The following is a 20910-nucleotide window of genomic DNA, read 5'->3' as shown; positions in this document are numbered from 1 at the left end:
GGGAATAAAAAAAAATAATAGAGCACAAATATCCAAGTGACACAATAGTTTATTTAAAGCTACATCAGTGAGACTATATACATAGTTGAGCTGGTGTACTTCAGGGAGCAATAACCTCTGGGGAAGGAGAGGAAGAACAGCTGGGCATAGGTTCAGGAACAGCTGTAGTAGAACACTTGACTACAGCTTAGTTTCCAGTCTCCAGCTCAATAGGCTATAGAAGGCACATTGCACCTACACACTGGTACTGGGTTTGTTCCTTATGACATCAGGGGAGCAGGAGCCGATCTGTGAATGATGCTGGCTTCATGTTGAACCCTGTTCTCAAAAAGCAAGGGAAATCAAACTGCTTTCTGGCAAATCAATGCAAATAAGATTTTAACTGAGATTTTAAAAGTGACTTTTCATAAATAAAAAATTGTGAACCAAAAGAATGACATGTTTCACATCATATATATATATATATATGACAGCTAAAGGAAAAGAGAACATAATTGTTGTGCATCTTTTTGGGTGGCAAAGAAGGGGAAAAATATTTTGATAATTCTTTTATCTAACAGAATTTTAAATGTTGTTGTCTCTGATATATGCTTGGCTCCCACCTCTTTACATTTACATTAGGTTTTGAGATTGGATACATTTAAAATATTTCCTTCATTGTGCTTAGAATTTTTTACCAGTTTTTATTTAGATATTTTGTTCTTCCTCTCCAACTGCAATATCATTTTCTTATTATCTACAACAACTTTTTAGAACTTGCATAAGTAAGATCTTTATCCCTACCTTTCTGTTGTGATAGAAAAGTTTATTTATTTCTTCTGAACTGAACGTCAAATCAGTTATGAGTAGTCTAACAATCCTGCTCCTGCTGCTGGATAACATCTCAAATCATTTGTGTTTTTGCTGCCAGCTTTTCCTTATGAGGAAATGGAATCAGAAAAGCGATTAGGTATTAAAAGTTGTAGAAATACTTAGGAATATTTACAAAACACCTGAACTAGGTATGTGTCTAGTACATTTAGAGCCCTTTAAACTGTAAAAAGCATACACCTGCGGGTAAGAACTTTAAAGATTTAATCTGTCTTTAAAGAGTTACCAATGATGTATCTATCTAAAAACAATAAAAAATATGTGGAGGAGTAAAAAGCCAAACAAAGCTGAATGAAAACCTTGAGACACACCCTCTGTAGAGCCAAGATGGTGTAACTTTGACCCCACTATGCAAAGGTGTGTTGAATGCAAACTCTTGCATGCAGATTCTCTTTAGATGCCTAACTAGCATCCTTTGTATTGGTGTAACACTGGCATTGGTGTGTTTTCACTTCCTATAGAGGACAAAAATTAAAAGTAATAAATATATATGTTCATATATATATATATATACAAAAATAGGTATGCTAGGGCCAGGGTGCATTTTAAGACAGTAAAGGAGACTGCTGAAAAGACTAGAAAGGTCTGGTATCTCTTTTTCTCCAGCTTGCTTGGGTTCAGCAACCCAGGATGCCAAATATTAGACTTCTGTCTTACTTACTTTTTCAGGCATTCTAGATTCAGTGATGTTTCCCTGAAGAGTAGGACTAGCTAGGGTAAAGCCTTGGATTCTCTGCAGAGCCAGTGTTTTGTTTTTTGGACCTATAAAAAAGGAACTTCAAGAAATTAATGAGGTTTCTTGACTTTTCTTGCTTTCCTTTGGTTTGGTTTCACTTAGTTTTGGGAATGTTTTTCCTGAAGAGTTGTATTTGCATTACTGTGGCTTAAATGCTGCCACATTTTGATTATTTACCCTATTCTGAACCTCTGTGAGCATCTCAGATATCAAAGAAACCTGCCAATATATACTTAATTTAGAACATATAGAAGAATCACCCTTTTAATAAAATAAAAGATGGCTTAGGCGTGAAAGAGTCTATTCATTCTACTGGGTGTTTGAATTCCTTGGCCCTAATGCTAATAATTTAGGGTGTCTACCATGCACTGAGGATGCTTTCCTCCACTCCTCACTTGGAAGGAATATGTAATAGCTTAGCTGTGGTGAGTGGATAAAGACCACAAATGCTTTCTCTCTGCAGTCCCTTCTCCCTGAATCCTCTGTTCTAGCTTCAGAGAGAGGTAAAGGCAGGGAAAGAGTGACCAAAACCCTTTTCAGATCTAAGAGATGGCATCAGACAACAGAAATTAGTGACACTTTGCTGAGCAGGGCTCCAGAACTCATATGAGATGGAGTACATAGAGCCACAATAAACAGAGGTCTTTACTTCCCTGCACTGCAAAAAGAGGAGACGAATAAAGATGTTTGCCACAACAATAAGTAGTGGAGCATAAACCTTTCATAACATAAACAGATGGAGCAGAAAGTGAGAAAGATCAAAATCTCCTCTGAGTAAGGCAGTGCCCATAGGACAGAAAGAATGTCGGGCTGACAGCTATCAGACCTCATAAATTCCCTATTCATTAGCTGTTGAACCTTGGCATCCTCTCACACACCCCTTAGCCTTAATTGTCCCTGCCCTACCCTGGGTCGCCGCAAGTCCTCTTCATGTCCCATTTATCCTGCTCCCTCTTTTATTTTTATTTGTCCTTCTATTATTTGCTGCAAGCCCTCCTTTAAACTCTTGACTTGCCAAGGAGCAGTTATATGCATCATTTATTTTCCTTTCATCTTCCAAATTTTTGCTGTGTTTAGATGATTTTAACATTGTAACCAATCCCTTCTTTAGTTCAGACTTCTCCCAGTCTTCAAATAGATTCAAACAGACCCTAAATAGGTAGCAACTGTAAGCAGCTTGTACTAACTATCCCTCTGAGATGCACAGGACCCATGCATGCCAAAGACAACAGCTTGTTGCCTTGTCACTTTGCACAGGGGGAAAGGCATAACCTCCTAAGTCAATCCATACTCAGACCTAGTTTTCCTGGAATACCATTTTTTATTTCCCTCAGGAAGCTGCAGGACCAAAGGACTACATGAGATAAATCATGAATTTTCAGGGCAGTCGGTGTGACTTTCTCCTCTAGAGAGAGAAATGGACTTCTAGAGAAGAAATGGACTCTATCTCAAAACTCTGGGTTCACACTAGATTTCACAGTGATTAGAGATGGATAAAAACCTCTAAGAAAAACAGAAATAATTTCACAACTCTAGAGCACTGCTGTAATATCCATAGTCAATGTTCTTCATTGTTTTTTTTGTGGTATAGGAAATTTCTTGGAGAGAGAGGAAAAAGCCAAGCAGGCACTGAAGATTTCACTTGAAATATTTATCTTCTAAATCTGGGGTATCACTGGTGGTCAGCTGTGATATTACACATAAATCCACTGCAGATGAAACTGAGAAAAGTCTTTTCAATATTATTTTCAGCTAAAGTGGTGACAGAAAACATTATGAATGCAATAAACAGAAAGAGGGGGAAATACAAGCTTATACAGCAAGGCAGATTTACATTTTCCCCAGCTCTTTGCCAGCTAACAAAAGTACAATTCTGACTCTAGGGTCCACTTTTATTGGAGGTTGCTGCAGCAACCTTGCTCATGCACCTGGCCAAATTTGGAGATTGCAATAACGTTTTCCCCCTTGATGTTAGAGATGCTAGAAACATTCTAGAGACTCTCTTTAAGCAAAGGAATCCCTCAAATGAAACAGGTGTTGAAGATGAATCATTTTACTTGACAGTTTATATCCATATAGCCCTGACTGGAAAATTTGGATCCAAGTGATGAGTAATAAACTTCTATATTCTTTTTATCATATTATTTTATTGATCAGTCTCTAGGATAGTTAGTTTGCATATCTTAATGTTTTCCTGCCAAATGAGTACGCTAAGAGGAAACCTCTCATGCTTATTTATTTTTTTAATGGGAATCTTGATTAAAACTCTGTTCCTTTCTCTCTGTAAAGTTCTCATCTCTTCAGTCCATCTCTGCCCCTTCTCAAGTGTCTTTCTCCTCCTCTCACTACTGTAAATACATAGCCAAAGTAGAATGTTGCAATTTCCTTTAATGTTAAACTCATACTCCTAATATTTACTAAAAGAAGTTTAACATTTTCAAAGCCGGCCAGGTAAGGAAGGATCATGATTTCAGCCTGTACAGGATCCAGTAGTGGAAAGCAACCAAACTTCTGAACAACAAAATGTCCAGTAAGCGAGGAGTCCAGGCACTGAGCTGGGAATACGGGCAAAGCCAAGGTGAATGCTGATGGTGAAGTCAGATAGGAGCATCATCATTACTGCTGGTCGCCCCCCATCCCAGTATCACATAACTGCTGTGAAGGAGTATAGCCTGAAGCACAGATGGATGGCCCAGCAGCTGAGCTCTAGCTGTGTTCCGTCACAGGCAGCCGTGTGACGAAGCAGCTGCCAGGATCTGACACCTAAATATGAGCTAGGCACACGTGCATTTAAGAGAGTCAAAAACTTCTCACAGGATTCCTTTCCATAGTCCTGCTGAAGAAGCCAATGCTTTTCTAGCTAGCCAAGGGGTGTGACCTTCTGTGAGATCCCACCCAAAATTGCTTTCATTTGGCTTGTGTCATGACTCTGGCGACTCTGTGTTGTGCGGCAGAGAAGCAAAGGCTTTGATCCACTGCTTGCATGGGAAAGAATTTGAATGCATTGAACTCTTTGTAGAAATGAAGTTTTCTTGGACCAGCCTGAAGGTTTGCTGGGCATAGCTTCTTCCCATGGGGTTTTCTCTGATGTGAACCAGAACCATCCCAGCTCCAGCTCTAATAACCTAGTATATTTTACTTCCTTCTGCACTTTGACTTTTAACACAATCACCTTCTTAGGCCCTAAAGCTGCATCTGTATTCCTGCTCACTAACCCATGGAGCAGTTTCACTACATGAAGTAACCTTGAGGAAGAACAGATCATATTTTTACCCCCTGGGGTATTTCTAATCTGATAATAATAATAATAATAATAATTTAAAAAAATCTTTCAATACCAGTTCTGAAGCTCTTCCACCAGCATGGCTTTGTAGGGTGCTGAGACCATCTCACAGACACCTTAACTACTGCTATAAGAATTCATGGCATACTACTGTTGCATTGCTAGCTACAGTGTGTCCCAGCAAAAAACACCGCTTTTCATACAAGAAAACACAGAAGAAATATGTAAAACAGATTTGTGTAATTGGGAGAGATATAGAATGGAAACTACAGACTTCAACAGAAACACTTCTTTGTGTTTCTAGGTGTCTTATATAACAAATAAAACACATGAAATGGGCTCAAGACATTGTGGCTGACTTTGAAACTTTAATTTAATTTTTTAATTTAGCTTTAATCTTTTTAAGAAAAACCCTGGCTACTTTTAGTTAGTTCTTTCTTTCCTTTGAAGGGGTTCAGGGAACCTCCAGGGATTCTTCTAAAAGTGCAGAATGCATCGGAATGGCTAAATTAAGGCAACTTCTACTACAGAGAAGTGAAAGCACCAGGAAGAAAGATTATTTCAGTTCTGCAGTAATTAAGGGTCTTTCTGGTGAGATATAAGATAGAGTTTTTCTAAAGCTCTTTAACTTGTATTTGGAACTAGATTTTGATTGGAGAAGAAATCTAAGAATTAATAAACTTTTTTTTTTTTTTTTTTTTTTTTCTTGGACCAAAGAGAGTACAAAAATTTGAGATGTCTGTGTCAAAGCTTAACTTCACAATAACAATATTTCAGTATTTTCAGAGGGGCTGGGGAAGGTTGGAGGCAGATGGGGAAAGAAGTGGTTTTGGCTTTTACGTTTTCATGTGATTCAGATGAAAAAACCTGGACCACTTCACTGTATAATAGTTCTTCCTTTTACCACGTGGCACACATCCCAAGCTGCTTAGAAGGTGAGTGAAGGGAGTATAGATAGTGTAGAGAGGTCAGGAAAGGCATCTAAGGGGATGGAACTTGTCAAATGAACAAATTATGTGTATTTTCCTTTATGCATATGTGTATAGGCTAAAAAAATAAATAAATAAAATAAAAAAAATCTTCCAGCATTCTTTGTTTCTCATATTTGGCTTCAAAGCTAGATTCAATTGTTGGCCAAAGAAAGTACATAAATTCTGGGGCCTGTTCAATGGGAGTTAGTGATCCTTTTCAAATTCATAACTCCAACAGAAAACCTTCACTCATTGAATGCACTCCATTTGGTGAAAAACATTCTTTCCAGTTTTACTGCAGAAAAAAATAATAAAAAAAAATCAAAGCAAAATCAAAGAGAGACAGCTAAGCCATGTTGTACTAGCATATGTAGATAAAACCATAGCAGAAGTGGAACTAACAGCAGCTCCATAGCTAAGGGGTAACACACTAACTAAGGTTATCTTGATTTGAGTCATTCCTTGGCTAGCAGGTCCTCATGGATTTGCATAAGTAAATTTAAAATATTCCGTTATATTTACTTTGGAAAGTCATGTTGAAGAGAATGAATTTCTCTAAAAGAAGTGCATTTTGGGAACTATTGTTTTCATCAGATAAGGTTTTTCTTGGCTAAACCAATGTAACACAATAAGCATAGCCACAATGACTACCACTGCCTAACCTGGTTAACACCATTGCCTCTGTATTTATTTAATTATTATTCTTACTTTAAGGAATTTTAATTAATGTTAGCAGTGAGAAAAATCACTACCCATTGCCAGGGTCAATAGTCATTTATGAGGACTTGGTCAGCTTCTGTGAGTTAGTGTTTGGCACACATTTAAGAGTGTTTTCCCCCTGTAGTTATCATCACATTTTGACTTTTCTATAGAAATTTTCTTCTAAAAAATCCCATTCTCTTTGGATATCATTTACATCAGAAAGAACTCAAAATGAAAGCTTTAAAGAGGTGTGGGAAATGAAGGCTAGTCAACTATGTCATGAAGATGGACCAAAAGTTATCTATAGGAAACAGTATGAAGTATTCACAAATCTCTCCAGCCAGCTCACACATGTTCAAGGAACATAAATCCCTTTGTGATTTTGAAATGTTTCACTTCACAGAATAAATGGATAACAGACTGGATTAAGAAATGAAATGCTGAAGTGTGAAGTCACGGCCTCTGTGCTCATGCTTGTTTGTTGAAAAGTTCACAGGGGCTACAAGCCTGCCATTCTTCACACCTGCCTGCCTCTGAACAGCCTCACGTATAGTTGGTGGCATGCTAGACCATCAAGAGAATTTGGGTGAAGAAATGTCTTCATCTTCTAGTTGCACCACATCCACTTACCAGCTGAGGACTTCTGTGTCTAGCTGCACATCTCAAGAGTGTGGCTGGACTCTCTCAAGGCTGATGCATGCAGTTACTGAAGACTGACTTCAAGAAGACCAGGATTTGCCCTGGAGGAAAATCATCGTCAGGCTTTAAGTTCAGTGAAGCTAAAATACAGCTAAGAATCAGCACCCCTATTGTTTCTATTCCATGATGGTACATATATTCATAGCTGTGGTATGTGCCGAGCTGGAGATAGACATATATGGAGCATTATAGCACTCTAGGCTTCTGTAATTTGGCATTTGGATGGGTAGCTAACCTAAATACAGACATGGCAGTTAGGCAGATATCCATCTAAGCTATCTTAAAATACAATTCTGCTTTGTAAAATGACTTCATAAAAGTGGCATCTTCTGACTCAACAAGCTCATTCTCTGTGGGTACTTGGTGGCTTAGCTGCTTACTTTAAGTACTGAAGTTCATTTTTGTCAATCACGCACCTGACTGTCCTGTACTCAGAAAGAAATGATTCTGTAGAAGTAGCATTCTGGGAAGATCTTTGCACCTCAGTAATCTCCAGGTTAATTCATAATTGATAAGAATCTTATCCACATACATCATTACCTCAGAAGGTTGACTATTTGTGTGAAAAACAGTTATTTCTTGCATATGGATCATATGTAGGAGAAAAAACAATTAAGACCAAAAAAATATTGTAATAAATTTTTCACACAAGTAAATTACTCATGCTCTTGCTCTCTTCAATGATATTTTTCCTTTAGGAAACTACTCAGCTGGAATAAAATTATAACAATCTAGCCTTTGGATAAAACACTTCTCCTCTGCTCTGAGCACCATTGTCATTTTAAACAATGCTCAAAAGAGCAGACAATACTGCTCCATAATTAATAGGTGTGTTTGCCACAAGTGACAGTGGTAAATATCTTCTGGGTAAAGCTGTGCAATGAGCAATCACTGAGACTCTGCAGAACAGCATACGATGTTTCAATAATCAGAAAGGACAAATACAATAATCTATCTTCTTTTTGAAACAGAGAACATTTTCCAGAACATCTCTGTGAGTTACCACTCTAATATCCCCAAACTCTCCTCTGACCTCATGGTATGCTTTGCATTCCCATCTTTAATTTACATTTCCAAAACAATTGCAAAGTGATTTGAGTTGAGAAGTAACATTTGACCAAATGGAAAATGGCTAAAGTCTGCTCTTCAGATTTGCTGCAATAAATTGTTGAAGCTATTCAAAATACATTTTGGAGCAAAACGATGCACAGAAATATAAGAAAGAAACAAACATACAAACAAACAACAACAACAACAAAACACACACAAATCTGGCTTATATGGGAATATTTTGTCATGGATGGCACACGCTCCATTAGATCAGATGAAGAAAGCAGACAAAAAACTCAGCCAATAATGATGCTAATAGTGTAAATGCATATATAATGCAAGCAGTAGGATGACAGAAAAGGAGCAAGAGAAATATATATATAGAAATATCAGCAGCACTGTTCAGTCAAGATGTTAATTTCTCAAGGAGACACACTTCACATGCTACCAATGCCTCTCCTACATGCATTAAAACCCTTGTTTATTACAGACAGAGATATAACAGCAGATCAAACACCTTTGGAAATAAATCAGGCATGTTAATATGTCAGTGATAGCTTCATCAAGTACTGGGATTTTGCTGCAGTAATAAAACCCTATGGGACAGAGAGGCATCCTCAAAGAAAGGACATTCAAACTCTGAATCCTCTGGAAGTCTTAGCCACAGCTGACTGTAATAACTAGAAAATTATTTCTATTTCAGTAGGTTTTGGTCAGGCTGCTGACATACTGCATACATGAGCATTAATTCTAACTAAAACATGGTTCCTTTAAAACTTATTTTGAAGCAAGTTATCCTATGGAAAGTAAAAGGTCTGTTTGGGTAGGAACCTCCTAAACTGCATCCAGGAGCTAAGGGTGTTGTGTTGTTCATGGTGAAAGCACTCCAGAACTGCACAAATGCAGAGATGATGGGTTATTGTGCTGTATCAGCACTGCAGAAGGCAGAAGTTTGTGACTGTACTCCTTTTTTCAGAGGCTTTCATTTTGTTGTTTGCTTGGCTGCCCTTATGTGTGTTTTGCCACACATCATTCTGAAGATCAGTTTGCATAGGTGTTTTCTTCCTGTTGCCTGTTATTGATCATGTCATTATTATTATTATTATTTGAGGCAGGATTCTTTCTTTCTTAACATTAATGGAGTAAACAGAGCTCTTTAAAAATCTCTCTCTATCCAAACTTGGAACAAACTGTTAGTTGAGCGAGGATAATAAGTATCTCCTGCAACTATAGAAATGGTAGCAACGGACAAAGCTGCCCTGATAGAAACAGAGATTTTGTAGTCAGGATATATTTATATATATTTATATACATATATATATATTCCACTTTCTAAGCAAACGTTTGATTATCTCTTCTTTTCTGGTGTATATTGAAGTAGAATAAAAGTAAGGAAAAATAACTTCTGCTCCTGGGCTGTTTACATTGATAGATCATTTTTCTACAAGCAGATAATTTGTAGGTAAAATATGAACAGATCTCTTCAACTTACATCCACATAGTCTGCTTATTGATTTAAGCCCTACCTTTCATTAGTGTTGGTGCCAGGGTTCTGGAGAAAAAAAAAAAGTAACTTTCCCTTCATGGTTCTTCTAGAGGCAGGATGATGGATTAATAACAAACCATTCCACCTCTATTCCTACAGATATTCTGGGTTGTTGGAGGAATAACTTTGGAGCAGCTAATGCAGTCATCCACAGTGGAAAAAGAAACATAGCCATAAACCCCCAAAACCAGAGCCGATCTTCTAGTCTCAATGGGTGGTAGCAGGAGGTGGCTCTAAAAGGCAGTCAAATGCTGTAGTTTATTGCAAAAACTCCTTTTAACTTCATACTGAAATGGGATGGAGACATATACCTAACTGAAATTGCAGGGCTCTACATTTAGGACAATGTCTTATGAAAAGAAACCAAATCCCAAACCTGTTGAAGTTAATGGCAACATTTCTTCTGACTTCAGTGGAAACAGGAGGTAGCCCATAATCATTACAGAATTGCTAAGAGGCAAATTTATTTAAACCCAGATATGACAAATTCCTGCTTGTGATAGTTTCTCATAGAAGAGATTCTGGTAAAAATATGAGCTGACTTTGGCATTTCCATTCTAGAAAATATATTAGACAGTTAGTCTACATAGCTCAAAATGTGCTTAAGTCATTAAAAAAACAGGATACCACAACCAGTTTATGAAGCACAGACTCTTAATGAAGCCACTCTTGAAGGAACTCAGAACTGATTTTTTCTACAAAGAGTGCTGGTTGCTAGAAAGCCCTGACATGAATCTAGAGAGGATTTTTCTTGCAAAATGTATAATATTTAAGAAAATGAATGCAATAGTTTGCCATTTTCGCAAACTCTATTGCTGCTAGCTTTGAAAGATGCATGTAAACAATGGGAAAATATTCACAACTTTAATTTAGGGATTTTTGTTAAGATTAAAAGCTGCAAAAATTCTGCACTCAGTATTGTTGAAAGGACGGACAACCTAGTCTCTTTTGGGACAGGCAGTATAGACGTAGCATGTGAGGTAGCTTGCCCTAGAGCTCTCATTTCAAATTTGACACATAAGCAGTGTAGTGGCAAATGACCCTAAGTGGTGACATGATAAAGAGTCCTTAAAAGGGGATCTAGATAGATTGGAGCACTGTTCAATAAGCAACGGCATGAAGTTCAACATAGAAAAATGCCAAGTTCTGCACCTGGAATGGAGTAATGCCAGGCACAGGCTGGGAGAGGAGTGGCTGGAGAGCAGCTCAGCAGAGGGGCCTGGGAGTGCTGGGGAAGGTGGCTTGGCATGAGCAAGCAGCGTGCCCTGGAAGCCAAGAGGGAAAACCACATTGTGTGGTACATTAAGCACAGCATAGCCAGCTGGTCAAAAGAGGTGATTCTCCCACTATATTTAGTGTTGCTGCGGCCTCACCTTGAATGCTGTGTGGATTTTGGGCTTCACTATATCAAAAGGATGTTAAGGTACTTGAAAATGTCCAGAGGCAACAAAACTGGTAAAAGGGCTGGAAGGCCTGTCCCATGAGGAGAGGCTGAGGACGTTTTTGTTTAGTCTGGAGGAAGGAAGATTGAGAGGCATCCTCATTGCTCTCCACAACTTCCTGAGGAGGGGAGGTAGAGACAGAGGCGCCAGTCCCTTCTCCCTGGAAGACGATGATAGAACACAAGGGAGCAGCACAAAGTTGCACCAGGGGAGCTCTAGACTGGACAACAGGAAAAATTTATTTACCGTGATGGTAAAGTTGCTCTTGTGCTACTACTTCCTGAAAGGATGTCACTAGGACTTCTGTGCAACCCATAGAAGCAGCTCATTTCTGGGTTGCAGGTTTTTTTTTTTTATATCTTTTTTTGTAGTTTTTGGTAAGCTTTAAAATTTCTCATACATTTCCCCAGCCAAAGTATAGATTAAAGTAATTTCAGTACTGCAATTTGAGGGATGCCATAACATTAAATTACACCCACTTAAATAATTACAACTCTTTAGCTACAAATGATAAAATAAACGTATCATGTTTAGTGTGTGTACTTTGCATGCAGTCATATAGCAGTTTACATGCAGAGCTTTTCCCAAAACAACAGAGGGGAAAAAAAAAAAAAAAAAAAAAACCTTCTGGAAAGCTTTACCATTACACTAACGTATTTGATTGTGGGAAACAATAATTCAAATGAGGCAAAGGTTATGGTAGAAAAATAAATGGAATCAAATGGGAATAAAAGCTATAGCTAGAAGGACAAGTTTCAATCAGTGTACTTTATTCTTATTCTTAACCTCAATTAATTGTTTACAAACTTCTCTTTTCATACTTGCCCTTCCAGGGCACATGCAACTAATGCAACTTTATTTTTAGTATCTTGATCCAAGTGGGCTATGACACACAGAAAATGTGTGAGATAAGAGGAAAGATGATGCAGCAGGGGAGAAGTAAGAGAATAATTCTGCAGATAAAAGAGGCTAATGCAACAACAGGCAATGAAGACTTTTCCTCACATTTTATTATTTAGCCCAGGGAAAGCAGAGAATATCTCTAGGCTTTTAAGATCTAGCCAAAACGTCAATGGGAATCCCACCTGTTACTATTTTAATCCACAGCACAGGACTGTTCCAGTCTCTCTTACCTCAGAAGCCAGGTCTTATCTGTCCAGCCTGATGCAGCTCAGGCGTTGTGAGTTCAAGCCTGCCCTGTAGGTGGTTATGCACATCTTCACAAATAACTCTCCTGCTCCTCTCTGGCTTCTCTGAACTTGGCTGCTTTATGAAAAGTATTGAAAAATATTTTTGAAAAGAAAAGAGACCACTGGAAGAGTGGTAATCATTAGGTCCTTGGGGTCCTTGCATATAGCAATGTTAGAAATGCACTACAGTTCAAATGCAACTCTGAATTTGGATCTGAATTCCAATAAGACAAAAATCTAGCGGGTTACATACATGTTAATATGTGGTTCATATTGGTGGTAAACCTTGGTGCTGAAACTTAGGAGGAAAACTTGAGTCTGTTTCCTTAAAACTGCCTTTGGGCCTTCCAGTCCAGAGTGACACCCTGTTTCAGGACACACAGCCCCACGCCACGGATCCAAATCCACATTATCCACTGGGCCCAACCTATCAGACTTTCTCTGAGCATGCCTCCAGGATCAGGCCATGTCCAAAAACAGCTGGAGAGATGTTCTTCTGCTTTTTCTCCTATGTTTATATCCATCAGGCATTGGGAAAGACAAGCTTTTGGTCCTTACCTGGAGTGGGATGATAACTCAAAGCAGCCAGGAGGGATCTGAAAGTGGGGACACTGAAAACAGCACCACCTTGTATGTTAGCTAAGTATATGCTTCTTAAATATTCATTGGGAGAGAGAGTAGGCATGACTGTATAGCCCGGTGGTCAGACCGAGGAGATTGGGGTGCAGTCTCACAGCACTCAGAGCATGGCTATGAACAGCAGCTGTGAAGCTGACAGCACCATTAGACATAGTCAGCAGCTGACAGGGTACTGGGGGATATATTTAATCCTGTGAATAACCACACGGCCATGTTTCCAAAACTAAGCGAAACAATAACAACAACAAAGGTTGAATATTTCCCTTTGTCCCCCTTCCCTAAAGTTTTCCTCTCATGGGATTGAAAAAGAAAATATAAAGCAATTTGCTCTGAAGAGGAATGAAAGCAGGATTTGAAAAACTGGCATTTCCCATCTCCTGAATTCTGCCCAGCTCTGTTCCATGTCCCAGTGATTAGGGCTGTCTGTGGGAATGGGAGTGACCAGGCAGGGGAAGAACGGACATATCTCCCAAATCAGACAGAGCAGGGATGAGAATGTCTAAAATTGTTGGAGTCACATTTACCCAGAAAAATGTTAGAGTGCTCAAACCATGGGCACCCAACGGAAAGTGCATTTCACAGAGGCCTTCTCTGCTTCATGGAATACCTAGAAATGAGGAAATTATTAATCTTTTATGATTGGTGAACTAAGGAGCAGGGGAGCGTTCATCACAAAATTTATGAAGCTCAGCACTAGGAGATACTGATCCCTAATTTTAACAATGGTCTGATTCTGATTCTGCAGGTAGCATTCCTCAATAATCATTCTGGTTACATTTTTAGGACTGTGACTTCAGCCAGTCTAATGCCATAATGACTATCATAGAAAAGTATTATGGATTTGTGTGGTTCTATAGGCATAAACAGACTTCACACTTGTTTGTTTCTGGTATAATACAGAAAAAAAAGATATATTAGATTAAGATACTATAGACATGAACACAACTAAAAGCAGAAGCCCAAGAAATAAACATCAGGTAAGAAAACATAATACACTTGTCTCAAATCTCATTGCAAGTTTCTAGGGCTGTCAATCTAGCATCCTTCATATGCACATTAAATTTTATCAAAAAGCCTGCAAAGCAAACAGATGTGCTATTGGAGCATGCCTGCCAGCATCCCAGCCACCTCGCCTCACCTGCTGGATTGTGTTACTTCCATGTGCAGTAACTCACAGCCTGCTGCCAGGGAGCTTGGCAATAGCACACCACTATATATATATGATTACTACTGTATGGAGAAGAAATGGCAGATCTAATGTGATCAATGCGTCTGTTCCTGTCACTTTTGTTTGACTTAGCGCACCTCCTTTAGTAAATGTTGTGCCATTTGTGAATTAGATCATGGAATTACACAGAATATGGTGTAGTCTCTCTCTGGAGTATATTTTCGTGTCAGTGTTTAGACATAGCTCCTACATTCCTTAAAATTCCTTTCCTAGGAATATATGCATAGCACAAGGAGGTGACGGGTGTTATACAGAATAATTCTTACTATATTGTGACCTTGTGTCTTCATTCTTTTTGAACTAAAGACAGGAGACACTGTCTGCTGTGATCTCACTTTTAAACTTCCCTCCAAGTTGCTCAGATACCACTTGGTGTTGATATCATGGTTCACGATCCATTTTCAGGTGCAGCTCTGAAGTTTTTTCATCCTTCCCAATGACCCTGCTATTCACAGCATTTGACCACGGGCTTAGACCTTCTATAGACTCTCACAGGGTTGTCGGCAACAGCTTTTTCTGATTCTGCAAGGGGATGAAGGGTAATCCCAGACCTTTTGAATCATGTCTTAGTGCTCTTTGCTGTGAAGGCCCCACTCAGCCAGATGGTGCTCACGCTGTTCTCACTCCTTATGCAGGATATACACACACACTTGTTTCCAGCCTCTTGGTTGCCTCTAATCAGGAGCATGTATTTTGAGCATAGCACCTCAGACTTTCTAGAAGAGCCCTACAGGAAGGCATAATATAAAGTTAGACATAATATAAAGCCTAGCAAGGGTAATTTCATGACTGATGTCACACTGCTTCCTTCATGCATTAAAAGATGGTTAGATAACTGCACGTAGGAGGCTTAAGCAAAATACATCTTAAAAAAGTCCCTAATGCTATTCAAAGGAAGTCTAAGTAGACAGAAAATAGAAGAAGTTTTGAGAAATCACCTGTTTAGCAAGAAGCATGTTTTTTCCAAAATTCCCAACTCTACTTGCAGTGTGAGTTAGGGCTTTGCTTTTCATTCATTTAGGAAGGTTTGGTGTACATTCAGCCTGTGCCTATTCTGGTTATCCATTTATTGAACCTCTAAGGTTACTGTGGGGCTTAAGGTCTGTGCCAATATGTTTGTTTGGTAATAAGAACCACGATCTTATGTTTATAGACAGCAATAGTCTTGAGACTATCCAACACATCTAGCAGGATAAAAGAAAGGTCTAGTTCTTGTGCCTGGATTTTTACACAACCCAAACAATTGTCTCTGTTTTGTAAAGGTCATTGAATAATAAAGAGCAAGTAAGAAAAAAAAAATACCAAAAAACAAGGAAACTACAGGATATGATTCATAAAAATCCCACGTCTCCTCTATACGCTCATACTGTCTTCTGTGAAAAAATAAATAAATGTTTTTGTTCTTTAGCAATGTTCCAGTAAGTAATACACATGCCAGAGAACAAGCAAGCTCAAACAATGAGCTAAAATTAGAAGAGGCAGATTCAGCATCTAAAGTCACAAGTACACACACACTTACTTTATGGTGTGAAGGCATCTGGAAGAAATATAGTCACATGGACTGCCTGGGTCCTGGCATTAGGACTGTAGCTCAGGAGGCTCTTCTATCAGCTACATTTTTTTTTTTTTTTTTTCGTAGATGCTCAAAAAACTCTTTTAATCCTATCTGTGAAAAGAAGGAAAAACTTGCTTGCTTTTGTGGCTGTTGTGAAGATGAAACTCTAAGTGTTTATAAGGGTCTTGGGTTTTCATGATGAGTACCACTGTAATAAAAAGACCTCTGTAATTCACTCAGTTTTGCAAAGTACTAAAATAAAAAAATAATACAGTTCAGGATATTCTGCTGTTCCAAATAAGCCTGGTGTGCAGAAAGAGACCTGGTGTGCAGTAGTACTGACTATTCCTCAGCACTTCAGTACTCATCTCAATATTTTTTTTCTTGCATAATTTTCTCCTAACTGGAAAAATAAAAAGGCCTATGCAGAAAAATACTTGTTAGCCACCATCAATCCTCTCTAAATCCTCTCAGCTCAATCAGTAAAACACTTATTTTCCAATGAGAGACATGATCAATCACACCAAGAAGCAGAAAGATCTGAATGAGAGCCCAAGGAAACATGGCTTGTGGCTAGTACCACTGCTTCCACATTGGGCCATCAATTAGTAATCAGAGACAGCGTTATATGCATCTACACTGGAGGAAAAGAGAGCAATTATGCATGATTGTCCAGGTGTGGTTATCATTACAAAGAGGGCTCGGGAGGAGCTGACACCACTCCAGATTTACATCCCCATTGCAGATACTGACTCTAATGAAAGCAACATTGTAAGTCAATGAAGATGGAGTGTTTTTGCAGGATCTGATATTCCTGGAAATTCCAAAGATTTCATGGCAAAGCAATACTACACTCTGATGTTATTACTTTTGAAATATTGTGCTGGACATTTTAAAGGATAATTGGAGTTCACATAATTTAAATATTCTTTTTTCCTCTTTTTTTCTTCTTTTTTTTTTTTTTTTTCTTTTTTTTTTTTTTTTTTTCTCTCTTTTTTTTTTTTTTTTCTTGCCTATAAATGGTGTCACAGCTGTTTCTTAAGCTACATATTCAACTTTCAGTATAAACCCAAACACCCACTGCAGGCAGTAGCTCAGAGGGAGATGGAACCAGTTCCTACTAGCTGAGGCAACAAACACAGATTTGTTCCATGTCAGCTCTAGTGACAGACAATATACTTTTGCATTTTGTTTAACATCATACATATTTATGCAAAATGGTTATGAAGGAAGGATGAGAGATAGCCGAGACTGAGAGGTGCTCGAGCGAGTCCAGAGAAAGGCAACAAAGCTGGTGAGGGGTCTGGAGAACAAGTCCTATGAAAACTGGCTGAGGGAACTGGGGTTGTTCAGTCTGGAGAAGAGGAGGCTCGGGGGTGACCTTATTGCACTCTACAGGTACCTTATCGAAGGCTGTAGTGAGGAGGGGGTTGGTCTATTCTCCCACGTGCCTGGTGACAGGACAAGGGGGAATGGGCTAAAGTTGTGCCAGGGGAGGTTTAGGTTGGATGTTAGGAAGAACTTATTTATGGAAAGGGTTGTTAGGCATTGGAATAGGCCGCCCAGGGAAGTGTTTAAGTCACCAACCCTGGAGGTCTTTAAAAGATGTTTAGATGTTGAGCTTAGTGATATGGTTTAGTGGAGGACTTGTTAATGTCAGGTCAGATGTTGGACTAGATGATCTTGGAGGTCTCTTCCAACCTAGAGGATTCTGTGATTCTGTGAAATTCATTACAGAATACTTTTGAATTTTTTTTCCTAAGAATCAGTTGTGATGTTTCCTGCCACATCTGGTTGGTAGCTAGAACAGGGAATCATCTAATTTAGCTCTGCTCATAGACTAAATTAACGATAAAAAGACTAGATTAACTCTAGATGTTCCAGAAAGATGCTCAAAACTATATTAACTGTAACACCGAGAAAAATTATAGACCTTTACTGGTTGTGTTACCCTACACATACGTTGGAGAGTTAGATTGGGTCTCTGTGTATTCACCAAAGCTAAGATCAGGTACTGTGAATATGGAAAGTTAACCTGTAGTGAGTTGAAGGAACTTAAAACTATAATGTATATTTTAACCTTGATTGATTGATTGATGAATATGTGTTTTCATAACTTTAGCACAGGCTAATATTTAATTAGAAGAACTAGAAGGCAGTCAAAGGCCAACATATTCAAATGATATAATGACATTAATGATGTAATATGATGTTGACTATAATTTAAACATATCACAAATGAGGAAATTTGGGATCTTACCAGCAGTGCTCTATTTAGGTATTAATAACCTATGAAGACGTTAATGTGGCAGCCATAATGGGCATTCTTCCGTGATATGTGGATAGAGAAGCACAGCTTGAAGTAGCATACAAACTAAGAGCTGTAAATAAGCTAAAGTTTGCACAAAATCTTGGATCCATACCTTTACTCAATTTCTATTAAAGTACAGAACTTAACTTTGGGTTTTTGCTGAACCTGCTCCCATTTATAGGCAAACCCAGGGAAGGAGATAGCAAAAATCCCCAAACTCTTTCATTTCCAAGAGCCCAGGAGGGATGTATGAATGAAGTGTTGTACCCGGTGCACTGTGGTAGCAAAAAGAAAAATAAAAGCCGTCTCTGACTAATAATAATAATAATAATAATAAAATTATCTCAATAGCATTCTGAATCCACAATTTTGACATAATCTTCCTCTCATTTGGATGGGAAAAGGCAGAAATAAAGAAGAAAAACAATGGCTCAACACATATCCATCCAGCTTTTGTAGATAATATTTAGCCTTTCTGACAAGGAGCCATCCAACTCATGCTACTCTTTTCAGAGCTGCCAGGGGAAAGAAAGATTTTTCCCAGGGAGGAGGATCTCCAGGGGAAGCAGTGAAAAAGCACGGGAGAAGGAATCTGGAAGAATTCACTCCCACCCACCTACAGGAGATTCCTAGAAGTATTGTTAGTCTGAAGGTTTCCAAAAACCCACTATCCTTCTCAAAGGCAGGGTCATATCTGTGGCAGGTTGATTTTAAAGCAGAAATAGTGTCTATCTGAAACCTCTCACAAGGTTGGAATGTTAGAAGTAGTCCCAGGAGAGGTGGTTTAATGTACAAAATGCAGGTGAGGCAGCCAGAAAGACATGATGAATGGAATTTATCACAGGGCTCTGCAATTTATCACAATGGTATCGCAGGAAGCAAGCAAAGCAGAGAAGCAGATAGATAGACTGGACAGATTAAGCTCCTTTGGGCATGGAACTTCTTTGAAATATGCCAAGGAAATTGCATGCTATAAGTCCCAGTTTTCAAACAGTATTTTATTGATTGGAATAGAGAGATGGCTTTCTGGGGCTGAAGTCCTTTTCCCCAGAAAGGAAAAAGATGCATTATTCTGAAGAATGAACATAAGCTAAAATCACAGGATTCTGCTTTGCTTTATTTTGGCTTTAATCCACCTCTAAATACATGAATATCCCCTCTGGATATGTGCCAGGAGGTAGGGATTTGCATGTGCAAGTCTAGTGCCTGTACTTCCAGCTACCCTTCTGCCTGCTCGATTTTCACATTTGGGTGCATGAAGCTCCACGTACAGGAGCAATTTCAGTAACTCACTAAACCAGTGAGTTACTTTTGATGCTGTGCAAGCGATCGGAGCATGCTCACAGCAAGCACAGCCCTTCCTTACTCCCTGCTTTCGTGGGGTACCTTTTTAAAACCAGTTCTGTTGTATCCATATAACTCCAAGTTTTACAGCAGTGGAGCTGGCGCGATACCATGGTCCAGAGCATTGCTGCAGCATGCTGCATGTTCCCCACCTCCCACAAACTAGGGGCCTTATGGCTTTCAAAACAGCGCATGTACTATTTAAATTGCTTCACTGGGAGGAGAATTATGTGTTCTGCAATGCCTCAGGACAATGAGCCAAAGGAACTATAGAATATGAGCTTGGTGTTAAAGCCATAGCTCTGCAACACTCTGCTTTGTGTGGGTTTTAGCCTGCTATGTAACATTATTTTTACATTAACATTTGTGGTTCCTTTTTTATGCACTCCAGCTTCACTATGCTCCGCCCTTTATATTTTAACAGTCAGATTCCTATGATTCAAATAGGGTGGCATGTTCAAAGCTCCACTTCTTTTCAGAGCTGATTTAAAAAAAAAAAAAAAAAAAAAAGCTCAGTGTCAAACAAGCTTACTTCAAATAGCTTTTATTCACACTAGGACAAGACTATAGCCAAATAATTTTACAAAACACAAAACAAAAGAGATTTTTACAACTCAGTTGAAGACTATTTCACGCCAATCCAATGCTCATATATCTATAACAAACAGTTTTGGAGCACAATATTACTTAACATTACTCATTGGATACTTTCAGATACAAAAATGTATCAGGAATAATAACAATAATCCACAGGTTCCTCTTACTTATACAGAAATATTACTATTGACCTTTAAAAATTTTGCCCTTTGGACTGGTCCCACTGGTACTTTATCTCTTAGAATCTGATCTGCCTGGAAAGACAAATTACAGATAAACTTCTAGTGCTCTGAGCAGAAGGACTGTTTTTTATCATAGAAACAGATAGCAACATCAATTTTCAAAGGAAAAAAAAAAAAAAAAAAAGACATTTCAGCTGTGCATCCCTAGATGGAAAAGTCTGTTGTAAAAACCCACAGCAGTATTTTTGCTTTGAAAGCTTTAGTTATGAGTTCACCAGGTATTGCTTTATGCTTTCCTACTGCATCCTAACTTAGAATATTAAGCCAATCATGAAATATAAAATAGCAGTAAATTAAGCAGCAAGAGTATGAGTATGAACTTGTTCCCATAACACATGATGTATACACCCTTCTGAAGCCCACAGATGTCAATAGATAAATATCCACTGGTGCCAGTGCTCTTTCAGACGGACTTTTCTAGAGGCAGAAGTGGCACTTCATATCAAAAAAAGGGATGTGTAGCAAAGTTCAGATTTGTATCTGCACTTTTTTTTTGCAGTTTGGG

This window comes from Oxyura jamaicensis, chromosome 2 (assembly GCF_011077185.1).
Source record: "Oxyura jamaicensis isolate SHBP4307 breed ruddy duck chromosome 2, BPBGC_Ojam_1.0, whole genome shotgun sequence".
NCBI classification, from domain to species: domain Eukaryota; kingdom Metazoa; phylum Chordata; class Aves; order Anseriformes; family Anatidae; genus Oxyura; species Oxyura jamaicensis.
Note: the sequence above shows the minus strand (reverse complement) of the source record.